At 41.5% G+C, this 19,589-nt stretch overlaps 2 pseudogenes; both read left to right on the top strand.

Moving 5' to 3' along the window:
• Nucleotides 1-4,887: 4,887 nt before the first annotated feature.
• On the top strand, nucleotides 4,888-7,011 carry LOC130706616 (uncharacterized protein C2orf78-like; annotated as a pseudogene).
• Nucleotides 7,012-14,710: 7,699 nt separating this feature from the next.
• On the top strand, nucleotides 14,711-15,400 carry LOC130706615 (RING finger protein 11-like; annotated as a pseudogene).
• The last annotated feature ends 4,189 nt before the right edge of the window (nucleotides 15,401-19,589 follow it).

The following is a 19,589-nucleotide window of genomic DNA, read 5'->3' as shown; positions in this document are numbered from 1 at the left end:
ATCTTTACTCATTCATGTATGAAAAGAAATTTTCTGAGGACCATTCTGCAGGCGCAATGCATTTTTGATTTGAGGGGGAGGATATATTAGAGTTACCATCTACCATACTTGCAGAAATTATTGACCAGTTCTGATTTTCTGATGGCGACTAATAGACAGTTATCACCTTAGTTCCTGCTTTTATAAGTTCTAATCTTGCCTTTCAGAATTAAATCTACGTCAAAATGTTATTTTGGGGGCAGACGAGCTAGTAAGTTTTAGTACTGAAACGCCAGTTGCCAGTTTGAACTGTGCATATCTAAAAACTTTTCACAAGAAAAGACTGTCTTTTGGTGCCATCGACTGTATTTCTAATTTTGACTCTGTCTTATCAATGTGTATCTCTGGTCCTAAACTTTAGTGGTTATAAATAAATTAGCATAAACCCATTTTTCTGAAAGAAAAGCACCTTTCAGCAGGCACCTTGCCGGCAGAAGGTCCGCAATAACAATCTCCATACATGAAGAATAGCTGTATAAGGTGACATAAGAAAATACAGCCTTTTTCCTATATGAGAGATGTTTTCCTAAGCTCAGTTTCCACCTAAAAAGTCATTATTTAATTGAAAAGCTTTCCCCCCCCCCCCGGGTCTCTATGATGGTTTGTCTGATCAATTAATATGGGAATGAATTTCACCTAGATTTGAATTAAACTAAAAAGTACTACAAAAAGCCTGAAACATCTGAGATGGTGGCAGTTACTTTTTCCCCAGTTGTAATAAGGCATTAACAGGTGAGTTTACTCTCACAATAATAGAAATAATAACAGAAGAAGCCAGCCAGTGTGTATCTCCTTTCAAGACTCTCTGCAACAGAAAGCTTAAATCATGGTAGCTGATAATGTGAGTTGACTTGTAGTCTCTTCAATCTTTATGTGTAAGCCCAGTTGCAGAGAACAGAGTGGGTTGATTCACATCCAGGCGCTAAGGGATGATGAGATCATTAGAGGAAATGCCTGAGACTCTCCCACGGACTAAGGAAAGTGGATTGTTGTGGTTTACCGACAGCATCTGTAAATGAATTCAGCAACAATTCTATGTTCTATCCCATGGTGGGTCCTCAGCACAAATTGTCACACACAGTGCAGACCTGTGAACTGTGGTTATTGATTGAATCTGTGGAAGTCAAATTAGCATGACAGCACGGTTCTGACGGTTTGCACTCAGTGCTAGCCGTAGTGTGTGTAGCGCTGCACCAAACGTACAATACCCAGCGCCCACAGTTTTGTTCGGACTGTCCACTGTTAAATGGAAATGACGCTGTTGGTCACCTTCCATTGTTCTTGTACCCCTGATTCAGTAACAGAAGATGTAAGAACAGAGAGCCCGAGAAGCTTTTTTCTCCAAATAAGGCTTCATAATCGACATGTATTTCAGTTTGCGTACATGAATAAACACATTGTTATAGCTTTCTTGAGATCCTTAACATACCATAAAAGTCACCTATTTAAAGCGTACAGTTAAGTGTGTTTTAGTGTATTCACCGAGTTGTGCAACCATCACCCCAATTTAATTTTAAGACATTTTCAACACCTACCATAAGCACCCTATGTACATTAGCAGTCACTCATTTCTCCCAATCTCCCACCCCTGCCCCAGCCCCTGCCCCGGCTGTGGTTACTAATCTGCTTTCTGTCTCTATAGATTTCATTATTCTGGACATTTCATGTAAATGGAATCACACAACATGTGATCTTTTGTGACTGGCTTCTTTTACTTAATATTTTCAGAGTTCATCTACATTGTAGCATGTACTCATTCCTTTTTATGGCCAAATCATATTCCACTGTATGAATGCACATATTTCACTTATCTATTCATCAGTTACTGGACATTTGCATTTCTTCCACTGCTTGGCTACTATTAACAAAGCTGCTGTGAACATCCATGTACAAGTTTTTGTGTGGACGTATTTTACATTTCTTTTGGGCATATGCCGACGAATGGATATACTCTGGATGATACCGTTAACTCTTTATTTAACCATTTGAGGAACTACCAGACTGTTATGCAAAGTATTGTTACCATTTTGCATTCCTAGCAGCACTGTATGAAGGTTCCCATTTCTCCACATCCTTGAAAACACTTGTTGTCGTCTGTCCTTTTGATTTTCACCAACCTAGAGGGCTAACTAGATACATTTTGTTGAGAAAGAATTTATTTTTAGACTATTTTCTATTTTTAAATGTTTACCGTTTTATAGGCAGCAATGAACTTAATCAGAAAGATTGAAACTAGAAGCAGGAACACACACACCAAGGCTCCTCATTTAATCAGACGTAAACGTGTGTGCTTTACACCCAGCGGTGCATACCATGTCCTCTGGAAGTGCCAGAGGTTCTCAGACTCGTTCTCGGAAGGGACCGTCAACACTTCCACTGCCTCTGCTCCACAGGGTGCTCCAGCCTCTGCTTCAACAGCTCCACCACTCACTTGCCGCTCATTGGCAACTTGTTTCATTTGTCTAAGGCTCCAGCTGGCAAAGGTTTTAAAACTTAAAAAGATCCAAAATCTGCCTGTACTAGATTTCCTGGCTCTGCTTCCAGTTCTGCTCTCTGAAGGCACAAAAGAGACCTCATCTTCTACCTCTCAGGTCCCCACTTCCTTCCCTGAAGTATTTTCCCTCAGGTCTTCACTCTTTGAACCATTTCTCACAGGTCATCCTTTCTACTCCCCTTTCCTAAGTTGACAGCTTCTGGGTCTATTTGTTGACATCCTGTTTTTAAGCATGTCCCTTTGAACTAAGCATGTTGTGCTTCAGATGGTGACAGAGGATTTATCATCTTCCTTTCTGTAAGCTAGAACGTTTCTATGGCCTAACATATGTTTTACTCCTATTGAACTCACCAAAGCCATTAAACCTTTATTGCCACACTCTTCCTTGTAAGTTTTTGTTTTCTTTATTCTCATTTCTTAAGCTGATAATACATGGTACAAAATTAAAAATATATAAAGGAGTATTTGATAAAGTGTCTTCCCTCTCCCGTTTCCCAGGCACCCATCTTTCCCTTCCAGAGCTACTCAGTGTGACTTGTTCTTGCATATCTTTACAGAGATTTTTAAAACACTTTATAGAAGTTTAATTTACATACCATAAAATACATCCATTTTAAGTATACAATTCAATTATTTTTAGTAAATTTACAGAGCTGTGCAATCATCACCACAATCCAGTTTTAGAACACTTCTGTTACCCAGAAAAGTCCCTTATACCTGTTTGCAATCAATCCACATTCCCAGCCCCAGACAACCTCCAATCTGCCTTTTTCCTTTTCTGCACATTTCATGTAAATAGAATTATATAATATCTAGTCTTTGCATCTAGCTTCTTAGGATGATGTTTTCAAGATTCATCCTTGTTATAGTGTGTACCAGTACTCCCTTTTATTGCTGGTTAGTATTCCATTGTATGGCTCTAACACATTTTGTTTATCCAGTTGCCAGTTGTTGGACATCTGGATTGTTTCTTTTTTTTTTTTTTTTCGGATAACGTGAATCATGCTGCTATGAACATTTTTGTAAAAGTTTTTCTGTGGACATATGTTTTCATTTCTTTTGCATATATACGTAGGACTGGAATTGCTGGGTCATATGGTAAGTTTATGTTTAGCTTTTAAGAAAATGCCAAAGTGCAAGCCCCACAAACAGCAAGAAAGTTGAAGAATGAGGTCAGCATTCAAAAATGGGGTCAAATCTACAGCTGGGAAGTGGTGTAGAAACAGGTAGAATTTAGATCCTGAGCCTTTAATAAGCACTACCTTCGCTCAGTGCTCTCTGTTTTTAGACTCTATATAAGAACACCTAGGGCTTCCCTGGTGGCACCGTGGTTAAGAATCGACCTGCCAAGGCAGGGGACACGGGTTCGAGGCCTGGTCAGGGAAGATCCCAGATGCCGTGGAGCGACAAAGCCCATGTGCCACAGCTACTAAGCCAGCATTCTAGAGCCCATGAGCCACAACTACTGAAGCCCATGCGCCTAGAGCCCATACTCCGCAACAAGAGAAGCCACCGCAATGAGAAACCCGCACACCGCAACCAGGAGTAGCCCCCGCTAGCCGCAACTAGAGAAAGCCCGTGCACAGCAATGAAGACCCAGTGCAGCCAAAAAAATTAATACATAAAATAAATAAGTGCAAAAAATAAATAAACAAATTTAAAAAAAAGAACACCTAATGCAGGTGGGAAGGTGGGAGGGACACTGTAAAGGTCATCTATGCTACATGTACAAGAACCCCGAGAGCACACCAATAGGTACCACATTTTTCACTGCTGTAGCCGATCATTCCCCCTGTACTACCACACTGTAGCATTCCCTTCCCTGATCTACTGCTACAGTCTCTTTGGAAGGTGTTTCAGAACTCTTGTTATGATAGTGCCAGTTGAACTGTCCTCACTTCCTTAATTTATACCAGGATTTAAGACCTTGTGGTCCGAGATCCTGTCCAGAGCAAGCAGGCTAAGACTCTGTCTTTGTTTATATATTTCATCAGAAAGGGCTCTATCCCCTCTCTTAGTTCATGGTGTGAAGTGTTCTTAGCCTCTCAGGAAAGTGGGGAGAATTGAAAGGACACTACATGAGAATGCTAGGCTTTGTAAAACACTTCAGTTTTTTTAAAAATAAGACTCATTTTGTATTGGACTTATAACAATCCTATGAAATACAAAGAAAGCCAAGAATCAGTGACATGAAATGATCACCAGTAAGAATTACACCAGTCACCGCTTATCTCGTAGCATAGGGCATTGTCCATGATCCTTAAGAAGAGTTACTAGAAATGCCTCGCCCATCTTGCCCCTAAACACCAACACAGCAATCATGTACCTTGAACGGTGCATGATTGCTGTGTTGGAGTTTAGCGGGAGCATCTAACTTACCAGGGACTGACTTTTACCTTGATTCCTTTGTAGTGACGGAGACATCCCTGGTGATGAAAAATTCCCTGGGATTGCAACCTCCAAGCCAGACATTTTGTGTGACATAAACTCAAGAACTCCCCAAGCCCTGTAGTAGCAGAAATATTCAGATACTTAAGAGTAACCCACCACCTGAACTTGGGGACATTTCAGTGACAGCTCCAGTCCAGAGTGCCAGTCGTCTCCTGGCCCTGCCTCCAGCTCCAAGCCAGGGACAAATAGAGAGTAAGAACGTGGATGATATTAAAACCAAGCTTTCAAAGATTCTGGATGTCTAACACATCCCAAAAGAAAGCCAAGATCCTCCACTACTCCCTTTAGAAATCCCTGATATTCACCAGCCGCTGGCCTGCACCGGTCCCCTCAGCCAAGAGGAGCAGCCTGGTTCTGAAAATGCTGATCTGGGAGAGAACAGCCTGAGTCGTGAGGACCTAAGGACACTTGAAAATGGGATTGAATCTAGCAGTGGTTTTGCAGACATTACTACACTGGCGGAGGATAGTCACCTTCCCCAGCTCTTTAGTTCTTTGAAAGATCTTGATCAATCCCAAGGTCCCAACGTGATCAAAGCCAAAGATACCAGAGCCTTTAAGGTGAATCAGGTGCAGGAAAAGCCAAGTGTCATAAAGGTTCCCTCTGATCAACCCAGGAAGAACAAACAGAAAGCCTCTGAGCCTATCAGTGGTGCTCCCAAGGCCAAAATCCAGCCAAAGAATCCAGAGTGCCTGTTAGGGGGAGAAGTGGTTATATGCAACGCTGCGGTCAGTGACAGGGCTCCTGTGAACACGGCCAAGCACTCGGAAGGCAAACCTCAGAAAGCTGCATCCAGAAAGGTCAGCAAAACAAAGAGCCACGGGCAGGAAAAGACCAAAAGGACCAGAGGAAGAAACAAGGCTGAAGGGAACAAGCAGTCAGGGAACAAAGTCAAGGCAGAAGAGAAGCCAGCAATCCCCAACACGAAGCGAAAGGAACACCAAACTGAGCTTCTCCAAGAGAGCTTTCAAAAGCCTCGAACCTCCCTTGGCGTGCGCACGCTGGACTCTGTGAAGGTTCTTCATGCACTGGGGAAGAAGAATGATAAGAAAACTAGGCTCTCTTCCTGTCGGCTCTTGGGAAATTCAAGCAACCCCAAAGATCCCCAGCCACCCCCAGCTATCCAGCCATGGCGGCATACCCCACGTGAGGGGAAGAGTCCTGAGAAAACGCAAGTCCAAGCCCAGAAACCAGACAGCAGTGCTGAAACAGAGTGTCCATCTCCATCCCAGTATGAGCGGCCTCCTCCTGGGAAGGTCAAGTTGATACCTCTGCCTTTTTCTGCCTGGGACAAGCCTCAAGCTCGACCCGCTCCTCAGAAGCCACAGTCTCTGGCCTCACATCGGCCTGCTGGGGCTTACCGTGCCCAGCCTGGTTCTACTGACTCAGCTCAACCTGCTGCAGTCAATTCATCCCAGCCAGCTCCTGCCTCTCTGCCAGGTCCTGCCAAACCAGCTCAGCCAACTGTGACCAACCCAACCCAACCGGCTTGGACCAACCATACCCAGCCTCGTGTCCCTCAGTCTGCTGCTCCTAGGCCTGCACCCTACCAAACTTCATCTTGCGCTTCTCTCCAGCGGGAGCCTGTTCCCCCTGCTGTGACTAAGCACCAGTCCCCACCCAAGCTCCAAACCCAACTTCTATGCCAAGACTCCAGCAAGCAACGAATTCCATGGAGGGAACCCAATGTTCCTGAGCCAGTCATGTCAAAGCCCATCGAACAAGAGCAGAGGCCAGAGCGAGAGGCCATGAAGAGGCGGGCTCAACAACGTGAGAATGCTGCTAGATACACCTCTTCGGGGAAACTGCAATTTTTCATTGAGAGGGAAAAAGAAATGGAAATTGCTGACTACTACATATATGTAAAGTAAGACCTGCTAGGACTGTTGGTGCCACCTTGGGTACCAGCTGTTCTTCCATATATAGATAAGATAGGTATAAATTTCTCTATTTACTTTGATATATTTTAAAACAATAGAACTGAATAAATAAATGTAATAGAATTAAGAGATGAGTAATCAACCTTCTGAATTTTGAGATGCTAAGTGTGGCGTGTTTTTTTTGTTTTTTTTTTTAATGGGGTTGGAATCAAAGTCTGCATGAGAAAGGAAGGACTGAAAGTTGGACGGGAGAATAAAGGAAAGGGGTTAAAACTGAGGAAAGAGGAAGGAACTTGGCCCAGGGCTAGGAAGGCCAAAAGAGATTTATGGATTTATGAAAGGAAGCAGGAGTGAGGATGAAATGGCAGAAGTAAAAAGCAGGGTCAGAGGTCTGCGTTGAAAGAACACAATTTGAGTAGAGCTGAAGATGACAGAAGATGAGTCTAGGTTTAGTAGGAGAAATAGAAAAAGTCTCTTGGGGACGTTGGCCTTCAGTCTCACAACCACCAGATAGGTATTTCAGAAAACAAGAGGTTCAGGACACATCTCTGAAAGGTTTGAGTTGCCTTATTCACGTGTGATTATAGTGGGGGAATAGGGAAATCTACCAGAGAAGTGGCTAGGGCTCACAGTTATCCTAGGGGCAGCTGACGACAGGGGCAGAGCCAAGGGAACTGCTGCATCAGGAGGCCCAAGAATAGGGCCTGATATGTAAATCACGATGTACTCAACACCTAAGCACGAGGGGAGCCAATGCACTATTCAGTTAACCTTGGCAACGACAGGCAAGGCCAGTATTCCTGTGCCACTTCACTTACAGAGGTGCAGCAAAGGGCTGAGGTCACATCCCATGTGGAGGTACAAGGACTCAATTTGAGGCCCAAATGCCTCTGAAGTCCTCTGTATTTGCAGATGCCCGTAGGCGGCCAACCTGGCTTTCAGCGCACAGCATCCTGAGGTTACTGGTGGACGAGATCAAACTTCTGGAGGGGCCTAAATATTAACTTGAGGGGCTTCCTCCATTGAGCAGGGCACGTGCCGCCTTTTGTAAACATCACCATCAACTGAAACGCATGAGAAAAAATCCGACGGAAGCGTCCACTCTCACCGGTGAGAGTGGTGGGGGCACGCGCACTGGGCAGCAGCTCCAACAGCCACAGGACGCAGGCGCCCAGGGGTTCAGAGGCTCCCTGGGAGGCCTCGTGGGGCAGCTCGAGGGAGTGACGATGCGAGAGAGCGGCAGGGGTGGGCGTGAAAAGGAATGCAGTGGGGAGAAGGGAGAGATGGAGACAGTGGATAGTGACTATGGGAAAACTGGCAATTTTCATTTTCAAAATTATTTTTTTGAGATGTCATTCACATGCCATAAAATTCACCTTCTGAAACTGCAAATTCAGTGTCATTTAGTACATCCACAAGCCTATGCAACCATCACCGGCATCTAACCCATCACGTTTTCATCACTCCAAAAAGAAGCCCCCTTAAGCATCAGCAGGCACTCTTCATCCCCTCTTCCTTCAGTCCTGGCAACCATTAATTTGCTTTCTGTCGCTATGGTTTTGCCTTTTCTGGACATTTCATGAAATAATACAAATGTGACCACTGTGTCTGCTTCTTTCACTTAGCATAATGTTTTCAAGTTCGTCCATGTCGTAGCATGTGTTAGTACTTCATTCCTTTTTATGGCTGTATAATATTTCACATATCCACCACATTTAAAAAATCCATTCATCCACTGATGGGCATTTGGGGTTTTTTCACTAATAATGTCCATTTTTTGAGAGTTTATTCTGTGCCAGGCAGCACCAGGCTAAGTTACTGACCTTATTTCACAGATAAAGAAGCTTGGAGAGTGTGAAGAGTTTGCCCAAGATTAAGAGCTAGCAATTGGGGGAACTGGGGTTTGAACTCAGGCAAACTTCAGAGGTAATAGATTCACATGACAGAACACTAGAAAAGGTACACAAGGGAATTCAATGAAAAGTGACCCTTTTCCCCACGTGCCCCAGCCACACATTTCCCTCCTCAGAGACATCTGCTTTGGCCGTGCTGTGGATCCTTCCAGAGAAATATTTATACCCCAACATTTATGTATCACAATTTGTTGACTAATCTGTCCCACTGATTTGAAATGTCACTTTTATGGTATAACAGATTCTTATACGTATATATATATTTTTTAATGTATTTATTTATTTATTTATTTATGGCTGCTTTGGGTCTTTGTTGCTGTGTGCAGGCTTTCTCTAGTTGCGGCAAGCGGGCTTCTCATTGCGGTGGCTCCTCGTGTTGCTGAGCACGGGCTCTAGGCACGTGGGCTTCAGTAGTTGTGGCACACAGGCTCAGTAGTTGTGTCTCACGGGCTTAGCTTCTCCACGGCATGTGGGATCTTCCTGGGCCAGGGATCGAACCCATATCCCCTGCATTGGCAGGAGGATTCTTAACCACTGCACCACCAGGAAAGCCCCTTATACGTATTTATATTTCTCTTTTCAGAGCTGTCTTGACTCTTTTTTGCCTATCTTTTATGTTTGCCTTTTCTCTAAAATTCTTTTTATCTTCTTTTTGATTTAAAAAAATTTTTTCCTCTTCTTGTTTGTTTCTCTTAAGGCATTATCCATTATGTTCATTCACTCGTATTATTTTATTTAATTTATTTAATTAATTAACTTATTTATTTTTGGAGGTGTTGGGTATTAGTTGCAGCACGTGGGCTCTTTGTTGCAGTGCGTGGGCTCTTCCTTGCGGCACGTTGGCTCTCCAGTTGTGGCGCGTGGGCTCCAGAGCACGTGGGCTCAGTAGTTGCGGCATGCGGGCTTAGTTGCCTTGCAGCATGTGGGATCTCAGTTTCCCAACCAGGGACCGAACCTGCATCCCCTGCATTGCAAGGTGGATTCTTAACCACTGGACAACCAGGGAAGTCCCCACTCTTGTATTATTTTAAATTTAGTCCTCATTTCTGAAATTGTTTTCTTTTATTTTGAATTCTGTCTTGAGTTCTATCATCTTACCTAATTCTGGTTTAGGCTGTTCTTTCATCTTTTTTTTATTATGGTAAAATATACATAAAACAAAATTTATTATTTCAACCATTTTCAAGTATACAATTCAGTGACATTAAATACATTCACAATGCTATGCAACCATCACCACTGTGCAAATTCAAAATAATTATGTCAAAAGATTGAGCAGGACATCAGAAAGATGGAGGCAGCAGCATAGTTTCTGAATCTCTCCAAACCCTTTCATGGAAGAAGATCAACTAAAACCAAACACCTATAGGTGGAATTTATCAGCATTTACCATTTCCAGAACTTTTTCACCATCCCAAACAGAGACTCTATAGCCACTAAACAATAACTTCCCATTCCCTTCTCGATCCATGTTCTTTCATCTTTCGCATTGTTTTTCCTAACATCTTTTAGCCCACTTTGAAATAATAGGTTACAGTTTTGATCTGTTTTGTGGACCTGTCTTTTCCAACTTGATTTTATTGTCTGAAGACATGCTATTCTGCTCCTTATTCTCTTTTTTCTTACACTACCTGTGTACGGGATTTGATCCCAATCCTTTTCTGTTACTGATTTTTGGATGAAAAAAGTTTTACAGCACTTTGAAAAGGTGGTGCGAGGCCATGTGGAAACATGTTCTTCATGGCTGTTTCATCAATGCTTCACTTATACTGCTTTGGAATAACTGTTTTCCAGGAGGCATAAACCAGTGGGCTTTATCATTGGACAGAGTGCAGAGAAAGGACCCCACGAAAGCTGATCCCCTTAGCAGAAATGACTTAGTTATGATTTCACCCAAGATTGGTCACAAACCAGCCTGGGAAACTCAAGGAACCAGAGACAAGGCATAATGCCATCTTTCCTTCTCTCTGCCTCAGCTCTCAAGGATTGGTCACCTCCATGTTATTAGTAACTATTATTTGGTTTCTGTTCATAATTACTATCAGAAGACACAGCACTTAGGGGCCTAATTACACTGCCCAGCTACGCACCATTCTTCTTCATTTTGGCTTCCTGTCCACCAGCAGGAACCTGATTTAGTTTTGTTCTCCCTTCACCACAGCCCAGTAATTTTTGTGCATGACTCTCAGTCTCACCAGAATCTGTATCTCTCACTCTGCCCCAACATTCCACCCCATCATTCGCTCCCTGAAGTGTACTCTAGAAATTTCGGTCAGCTGGATATTTTACCACTGTTCACCATCTCTTATGAAACCAGAAGACGAGCAGCTTTCTTATGGAATGACGGAGAACTTGTAAAGATAAAACACCAGTCTGCAGGAGCAAGGGAAGAAGAGAATGATGGAAATAGTTTCTGGAAAACTAGTTTTACATGATGTTTTGTTTGTTCCTGGTAAAGAAATTGAAATCTTCTAAACATTAAAAAAGAAATCTAAACCACTAAATTCAATAATACAGGAATATAACTTTTGAAAAAAATTTCTTTGGCTGCGTAGCACGTGGGATCTTAGCTCCCCAACTAGGGACTGAACCCACACCTGCTGCATTGGAAGCACAGAGTCTTCACCACTGGACGACCAGGGAAGTCCCAGGAATATAACTTTAAAAGGAGAAGTTATAAACCCCTTGGTTACATGAACTGGAGATTTTTAGTAAGAAGTCATGTATTTTAAATGACTTGGAGCTTTAAAGGAAGGAAGGAAGGAAGGGAGGAAGGAAGGAAGGAAGGAAGAAAAAGGGACTTCCTTGGTGGGGCAGTGGATATAATATCAAAAGTAAATTAATTAATTAAATAAATTTAAAAAAGAAAAAAAAATGCTGAAATCCACTAACTAATTACTCAGGCTATTATATCTTGCTATTTCCAGATACATCCCTTTATAAACTTTTGGTAAAAGGCTATCGTATGTCAGAACAAATGAATTACAAACTTTTCTATTTTTCCAAAATTTGAGAAATTCTCTTACCTTTCTACCTTCAAATTTTATAAGAAGGGAAAAGTAGTGACAACCCTTATACTTACATTCAATTGCATCATCTGGCCACATGCCTTCTACATCAATCAAATATCTACAAAACAACAAAATTCGCGTCATTTGTAAATAAAAAGGAAAGAAAATCAAGTTTTTGCAAAAAAAGGTCCAATTGTGCTTTACAAATATAGATAGAAAAATCCTAAGAAAATATCAGCATATCTAATCAATAATTATTAAAGAATGATATATACCATGACTACACAAAGGCTTTATTCCGAGTTTCCCTGGTGGCGCGGTGTTGAGAATCTGCCTGCCAATGCACGGGACACGGATTCGAGCTCTGGTCTGGGAAGATCACACATGCCCCGGAGCGACTGGGTCCGTGAGCCACAACTACTGAGCCTGCGCGTCTGGAGCCTGTGCTCTGCAACAAGAGAGGCCGCGATAGTGAGAGGCCCGCCCACCGCGATGAACAGTGGCCCCCGCTTGCCGCAACTAGGGAAAGCGCCCGCATAGAAACAAAGACCCAACACTGCCAAAAAAAAAAACAGGCTTTATTCCAAGGACCAAGGATGCAAGGATAACGCAACTTTAGAAAATCTATTAATATAGTTATTTACATTAATACAACAATTTACTTAATAAATGAAAGAGAATAAAATACACGACCAAACTGGCAGATGTTAAAAAGTTATCTGATAACATACAACGGTCAGTTTCGGTCAAAATGCTTTGTACACTAAAAACAGGAGACTTAATATGACAGAGTATTCATCAAGAACCAACAAATAACAAAAGACAAATTAGGACAAATATTAACATCATATCTAAAAAACCCTATCTAACCAACCATAGGAGCCAGAAACTTAGGAATCACCATCACTGACAGCTATTTCTCCCTCACCCTCATCCTCAACCCACCACCAGTGCTGACAATGATACTGCCTACATACCTCTAGAATCTGTCCACATCTTTCCACCAAAATGACCACCATACCCTGGTCCAAGCCACCATTATGCCCAATTTCTACACAAGTCTCCTAACTTGTTTCCTCGCTTCCACTCTTTCTCCCTGCAGTGTATTCTCCACTCGGTAGCAAAACGATAGTTTGAAAATGCAATTGGGTATGTTCCACACACTCACCTTCAACAAAAAAAGTTCAATGGTTTTCTATTACTCTTCAAGTCTGAAACCTTAAACAGAAGCCTGCACGATCGAGCTCCTACCCATACTTGCAGCTCCATTATAATGACATGATCCCCCAACGGCCCCACCTTCCTGGCCAGTTCCTCCAACACAGCATATGCTTTCCTCTTATAGGGTCTTTTGCTATTCCTTATGCTCAGAAATCTCTCCCCAACGTCCCTATCTGGTTAATACCTACTCATCCTTCAGATATCAGCTCAAACATCCCTAAACCTTCTCTAATCTCCATGATGAGATCAAATCCTCCCTAAAATATGCTCTCATGGTACCGTGTCCCTCTCCTTGGCACTTGTCAGAGTTGTAATTCTACATGCAGAGTATGATTCTTGAATATCTATTCCCTCTCTGGACTGCTAGAATTCACAAAGGGCAGGTCAAGTCTCTTCACTCACAAAATTTCACAAGTCTTTTTGCTAGCACCCAGCACAGTGCTTAAACATAACAGATGCTCAATAAGTATTTCCTGCATGAACGACCATACATTGGTACAGTGTAGCAACACCCACAAAAAGCATAAGGGCATAAACTCCTTGATGCAGAAGTCCCATTCTGAGTGAAGTTAACTGAGACAAAGCATATATATTCAAAGATGTTCACACAGGAATGTTCATTACTTTGATGTTTTATAATATCAAAAACTTCTGACTTGTACATGTTCATCAGTAAGCAAAGGAACAATGCAGCCTTAAAAAAAAAAAACCAATCAACAAAGGATTTAATCTCCAAAATATATAAATAGGTCATGCAGCTCACTATTAAAAACACAAACAACCCAATCAAAAAATGGGCAGAAGACCTAAATAGACATTTCTCCAAAGAAGACATACAGATGGCCAAGAGGCACACGAAAAGCTGCAAAACATCACTAATTATTAAAGAAATGCAAATCAAAACTACAATGAGGTATCACCTCACACCGCTTAGAATGGGCATCATCAGAAAACCTACAAACAGCAAATGCTGGAGAGGGTGTGAGGAAAGGGAACCCTCCTGCACTGCTGGTGGGAATGTAAACTGATACAGCCACTATGGAGAACAGTATGCAGGTTCCTTAAAAACTAAAAATAGAATTACCATATGACCCAGCAATCCCACTACTGGGCATATACCCAGAGAAAACCATAATTCAAAAAGACATATGCACCCCAATGTTCATTGCAGCACTATTCACAATAGCTAGGTCACGGAAGCAACCTAAATGCCCATCGACAAATGCACGGGCAAAGAAGATGTGGTACGTATATACAATGGAATATTACTCAGCGATAAAAAAGAACGAACTTGGGTCATCTGTAGAGACGTGGATGTACCTAGAGACTGTCATACAGAGTGAAGTAAGTCAGGAAGAGAAAAACAAATATTGTATATTAATGCATATATGTGGAATCTAGAAAAGTGGTACAGAAGAACCGGTTTGCAAGGCAGAAATAGAGACACAGATGTAGAGAACAAACGTATGGACATCAAGGGGGGAAAGCGGGGCAGGGTGGGGGTCGGTGGTGGTGAGATGAATTGGGAGATTGGGATTGACATATATACACTAATATGTATAAAATAGATAACTAATAAAAACCTGCTGTATAAAAAATAAATAAATTTTAAAAATTCAAAAATAAATAAATAAATAAACTAATTAAAAAAAAAAAAAGAATGAGGTTGGGAGACTGTCAAAACAGCACACAGATCACACACTCAAGCCCCGGAAGATGGGGAACTGCCTTAAGTCCCCCACTTCGGATGACATCTCCCTGCCTCACAAGTCTCAGTCCGACTGGGCTAGCTTTGGCAAGGGGACGGAGCTGGATCAGGAGCTGCTGCTGCCATATCTGGATCAAGTTCCAGTTTTGGTCTCTCATCCAACACCTAGTCAGACTTGCCTAGCACCTCAGCTGAGAGGAGCAAATTAGGATAGCTCAAAGAATAGGCCTCATACAGCATCAGCCTGAAGGAGTTTATGACCCTGGAAGAAACGGATCAGAAAAAAGGATCCGGGGGACTTCCCTGGTGGTGAAGCGGCTAAAGACTCCACACTCCCAACGCAGGGGGCCCGGGTTCGTTCCCTGGTCAGGGAACTAGATCCCACATGCATGCCGCAACTAAGAGTTTGCATGCCACAACTAAGGAGCCCACCGACTGCAATTAAGACCCGGCGCAACCAAATAAATGAATAAATAAAATAAAACAAATATTTTAAAAAAAGATCCGGGAGTGTGTGATCTGTATGATGCACTTTGTTTATGAGAACCCAATTTGATTTCTGCTGTGTATGCAGATCACCTGGGCTTTACAGATGACTGGCTGATGAGATCCTTCACGTGCCCCTCCTGCATGGAGCCAGTTGATGCAGCACTGCTTTTGTCCTACAAGACTAACTGAGCCAGTGTCTCTCACCTGACTTCAAGTGAACCATCATTTTTGGTGGTTTTGATCTTTTATCGCTGAGCCCAAAGAGCCAGGGATTAGGAATTAAGATCATGCATGAAAGTTTCCTAAAAATTCCTGAACGGCTGCAGATGTTGGGGAAAAGCACGTGATATTTTAGAAATTTAGGGGGAAAAAGTAGGATGGTATTTTTATGTAAAGTCTTCACCCAGTGTTTAAAAATATAACTGTTATTTAGATCTTGTTATTCCTCCAGTACATAGGAATTGTGTAAAGTGCTACAGCAGCTATATATGTTTAAATTGTGTGTCGAAGATTAGGATAAAGATAGTGGTTGTTTTTCCTAAGTGAGATAACTTTCTTCTTCCCCTTACCCAAATTCTTTTCTGAAGTTGCTGGCATTTGGGTCAAGGTTTTATTAAAAGCTACATTTTATAACACTGGCACAAAAAAAGGAGTTTTAAGCTGGTTTGCATAGTTCTTTTTTTGTTTTAGAATAAACATAGAGCACTTATTTTTTACTTTATAGGAACTCCACAAGTTAAGGTCCCATTGTTCTTTTGCTGTGATTGTTGTTACTATTGATGTTGCTGTTTTCTGTCTTTGCTGGTTCTTTCTAATCTACCATTTGTCATTATTGGCATATGATCATCTCAGGGGCACAAGATGGCTGCTGTAAAACCAAATATCATATTCTCACAAAACAAGGAGGAAGCAGAAAAAGAGCCCAAATGGTCATTTTCCTAATGCCTATTTATCTTTTCTCAGAGAAAAATATCATTCTCATAAGCACAATAACAGCCTTCCCTTAATTACTCATTTGCCAAAACAGATTGATATGACCATTCATAAGACAATTCATGGCAAAGCGGGATATGATAATGATTGTCTTAGCCTAACAAGGATTTATCCACTCAAGCTGAATGCTTCACTCCTCAAAAAAGTCATAAAGTTCTATGAGCAAGGAAGAACTACTAAGTGACTGTTAAGTAAACCATCAGAATTGTTTGTCCAAGACCATACGATTCTTTCTTTCCACTAGAAATGGAACTCATTGCCTTAGGTCTTTTTAAATAGTGTAATATTACTGTTGGGGCTGGCTCTGTGCTTGAAAACCAGCTGAAAACCAGTTATAACCTGTTACAAGTGCTATATCTGTTTGCAGTTAACAAATGCAGAATTCAAAGTGATCTCCTAGCTTGTAAGCAAACTGAGATTCACTGTCCCTCTTCTATAAAAAAAATTGAGCTAATGTGTCCAGAAACTAACTCTAGTAAAGTGGGGTTTAACATTACCCTTTCTTATGAGTTTCGTCAAATTATTTTGGTTGTTAACATGGTGATAATTAAAAGTCAAGGTAAATTTTAAATATTAAGAATTCTGACGTATTGAGCTTGAATTATGCCACCATGCTTATGTAAAAATGAAAGTGGCACCATGGTTAAACTGAGAAAAGTTTCTCAGTTGTAACAATTTTGGTTTCTTCTTTCCTGTGACCTCCTTCCCTGTTGTCTTAAAGCACAGCAAAAGGATACTGCATGTCTTCTTACTGTAGTGCTGAGGTTATTGAAGTTATATAAAACATATCTCAGTCTCTGTTTCTTGGAAGGAAAGTCCTGCTAGTTGACTGACAATTCTAAGCAGGGAGATTTAAGAGAAATGTGTTTCATGTTTTGCACACAAATGAAGAATTTGTATAATCACGACTTCACAGCTGTGATCTCAAAAAAGAAGGAATTTCTCTCTTTCTATTTTTCTTGCAATTAACGTAAGAACACTCTGAATCTCTAAGCTTCTGAAGCGGTAGTAGAGATGGGCTAGTAAAGATGTAGTTGTAATGTTTTACCCATTTAGCATGTGTTTATTTTTCCTTATGTACTCCAAGGTGACATATTTGTTCAGCTCAGTGATATTACAGCTAAAAAAATCATTCATTAGTAAAAGGAGAAGCAATCTCAACCTAACAAATCAGAAGTGTTTCTTATTATTTTATATTGAGTTGAATATTTGACTCTTAACACTTTTTGCTACATACAAAACACAAGTCTCTTGAAGGGTTCTTCATAAGTGCATTATACAAGGATTTAGTATGTCATAAGCACTTAAAGATTTGACATTCAACTGTAGTAGTATCCATGTTGGTTACTTTTCTTACGAGCCCCATGATGACTTGGAGAAACACTGAAAGAATTAGAGTATCAGGTTCTATTAAATTGTTACATGTATCTTGCTTAAGTTTGTGCTCATTTATTTATATCCAACTACATAAAGCAAATTTGGAGGAAAAAAAAGAATAATAAATAAATAAGAATGAGGTCTCCAAATATTGTCAGAGGAAGATGTCCTCCATATATTAAATTATAAACCAGAATGTCTAAAACACTATACCATTAAATCACATGTACAGTCAGTTCTGTATATCCAACGGTTCCATAACCTGCAGATATGGAAGCCCGACTGTACTACACCATTTTACATACGGGACTTGAGCATCCGAGGATTTTCGGATCCATGGGGAGTCCTAAAACCAATCCCCCTGCAGATACCAAGGGACCATTGTATATGCTTATATCTGCATTTTTTACGTCTGAAAAAATATGTGCTAAATTATTACTGGTGGTAACATCTGAGTAGGGGGCAAAATTGCCTTCCACTTCATACACTTCTCTGACTGCATTTTTTGCATTCAGCTTACATTAGCTTACATTACTATTGTAAACAGAACAATTTAAACATGCTCTGCCTCTTGGGGTTGGCAACTCACCTGCACATGAGGTAGCCAGTCCTGTTGAAACCATGGGTACAGTGGACACCAAGAAGTCTGTCTAGAATTAAGTAAGCGAAGTAGATACACTAAAAACAAGTTATACAATTTTCTGAAGAGTAGCCTTTATTAGTTACCACAACACTACCACTATCCTGAAAAGGAAAAATTCTGAAGAAAAGAGTGTTTTTGCAGGAACGTACTATAAAGAATTAACTACTATACAGTCAAAATTCATTGTCTCTGGGAAATTTTGCATAGCCTCCAATCAGATGCAATAGTGTGGACTGGAGAATGCCCATCAGGAACTGATCTGACTATAGAAAAAGGGAGAGGAAAAAAAAAACAGGCTATCAGAAATATAGAATTTGTTTTTGAGTGAAACAAATGGAATGCCTTCACTTTAAGGCTCAATATTAAAAAGAACAAACGGTTTCTGAAGGGCTCTTGGGGTCCCCCAAAGCTCTTCCATTCCTTCTCTCCTTCACTGCTCCTCACACGCCACGGGTCTATGTGCCTGTGGAGTTCTCGGGGTAAGTAGTACTGTTCTCATTTCACAATGAAAAAGTAAGGCTTGAAACGTAAGCCCAAGCTGCACAGCAGGCAAACAGAAAAAAAGACTAGAATCGAGTCTCAGATTTTTCCAACTATGCCACAGTATTCTGTGGTCCAGGACGTAAAAAAAATTATATGAGAGAGTAAATAAAAAACAACAACATGTAGCTGATCTCTGCAAAAGCTATGTCTGTGACTAGGTGGTGTCTGGCATTCGTCATCTCCTGCCTGGATTACTACCGCCTTATAATTCTAACAATCTCTTCTATTTCAACTGATCCTCCACATGGAAGATGTTCTCTCTCTAAAATATAAACTTGGCTGGATTGCTCTGTGGTTAAAACTCTGTTGTAGCAATGCAACTTCCCTAACACGAAGCGTCTGCAACTTCTCCAGAGTCCCTGCTCCTGCGGTCAATTCGGCATCGGCTACTGGGACCTCTTTCCAGACACTCATGGGTAGTGCCTACCTTTACCAACATTCTAGCACGACTATGTTATCTGGAGTTACTGACCCACAGCCAGATCTCCACTTCAGCTCCTTCCTATCCAGGTGTTCTTGAGTGAGACATCAAAGGAAGCACTGAAAAGAATTCTTCTTCACTCGGAGACTTTGCTCTGGCACTCACTGACCGGCACAAAGCTGCTTCCTCCATGTTTATGGTAGCCCAGGATGATAGAACTTCAGACGCCAATAACATGGTCCCTCTATATCCATCGCTTTCTGCCAGCCTTGCTCAGGGAACACCATCTCAGATTCCAAATCAGGGGCATAGCCGCCTGTCACTTCCCTGCCAGGAAGGAAGCCAGGTATATTACTATAACCAAGGCACACTGGGGTCTTGACTGTATGGAGAACTTGGCTCCTGC

Source organism: Balaenoptera acutorostrata, unplaced genomic scaffold (assembly GCF_949987535.1).
Source record: "Balaenoptera acutorostrata unplaced genomic scaffold, mBalAcu1.1 scaffold_881, whole genome shotgun sequence".
In the NCBI taxonomy this organism is placed as follows: Eukaryota; Metazoa; Chordata; class Mammalia; order Artiodactyla; family Balaenopteridae; genus Balaenoptera; species Balaenoptera acutorostrata.
Note: the sequence above shows the minus strand (reverse complement) of the source record. Positions and strands in the feature narration are given on the sequence as shown.